Consider the following 1154-nt stretch of genomic DNA (forward strand, 5'->3'; position numbering starts at 1 on the left):
CCGTCGTACAACAACCCGCATAGAATCCGTCCCACTTCTATCCGCGGGTAGTAAAACGTTGAACCCTAACCCGCCCCTGCGGGTACCCGCCCCGCCCCTACCCGCCCCTATAATTATTAAAATCCAATAAATTAAATTAAATTTCAAAATTTATATAACTATCATCACATACATAACATAAATTAAAGTAAAAATATAAATATGATACAATATTATTAATTATTTACTAATTATTTTACATATATTATACATATTATATATTATATATATAGCGGGGCGGATAGGGATGGATATTATCTAAACCCGACCCCGCTCCGCCCCTCCCAAAAATCCGCCCCGCTAAAAATCCGCCCTGAGCGGGTAGGGACGGAATGGATACCCGCGAGTTCGGGTGATATTGCCATCCCTAACAACAAACACCTTAAAGACATACTATGAGAGTTGGAAGATCAATGTGGAATTAAACAACATAAGAGGTTCAGTGTGGTGCCACAAGAATATGTGGATCATGTGAGGAAGTACACGACTTCATCTCAGGACAAAGCTGATTCTGAGAGGGCAGTGGTGAAAGAGTAGTGGATGTTGCACTTTTAAAGGTGATGGCAAAGATTCTTGGATTTTTGATATTGATGAGATCCTTTTGTCCACAATTCCTTATTTTAAGAAGCACGGTTTTGGGTAAGTTCCAAATGGCTACTACTGTAGCCTTTTATTGTTGTTGTTAATATTTTTTAATTATTATTAGTGCATATCTATTTAGTCTATCTTTTAATTTGGTGTTACTTACTCTATAGTAGTTGTGGTAGCCCTTTATAGTTTATACATATTTTTATTTAATTTTTTATCTTTTGTAACTATGATGTGTAGATCTAGGTGGAGTCCACACAATGCACTCAAGGTTTATGAATTCATCTCAAATGAGAAATTAAAAAAGAAGCTGATATTTTTTTTTTTCTAGTACTGTATTTGTTATCTTTTATCTATTATTACTGATCTTTTATACATGATTCGATTAATATATGTAGATACAAATAAGGTGAATTATATGGTAAAGAAATAAGTTTTCAGATATTTTTTTTATTGTAATCAAATAGTACTATGAACAAGTTTAATCTCTAAAAAAAAGTTTTTTCGTACAATAAAAAATAACCACA

At 33.4% G+C, this 1154-nt stretch overlaps 1 pseudogene; it reads left to right on the top strand.

Moving 5' to 3' along the window:
* The window catches only part of LOC110263720, a 26741-nt pseudogene that overhangs the window by 5117 nt on the left and 20470 nt on the right, over positions 1-1154 (top strand).

The sequence above is a fragment of the Arachis ipaensis genome, chromosome B06, assembly GCF_000816755.2.
Source record: "Arachis ipaensis cultivar K30076 chromosome B06, Araip1.1, whole genome shotgun sequence".
NCBI lineage: Eukaryota > Viridiplantae > Streptophyta > Magnoliopsida > Fabales > Fabaceae > Arachis > Arachis ipaensis.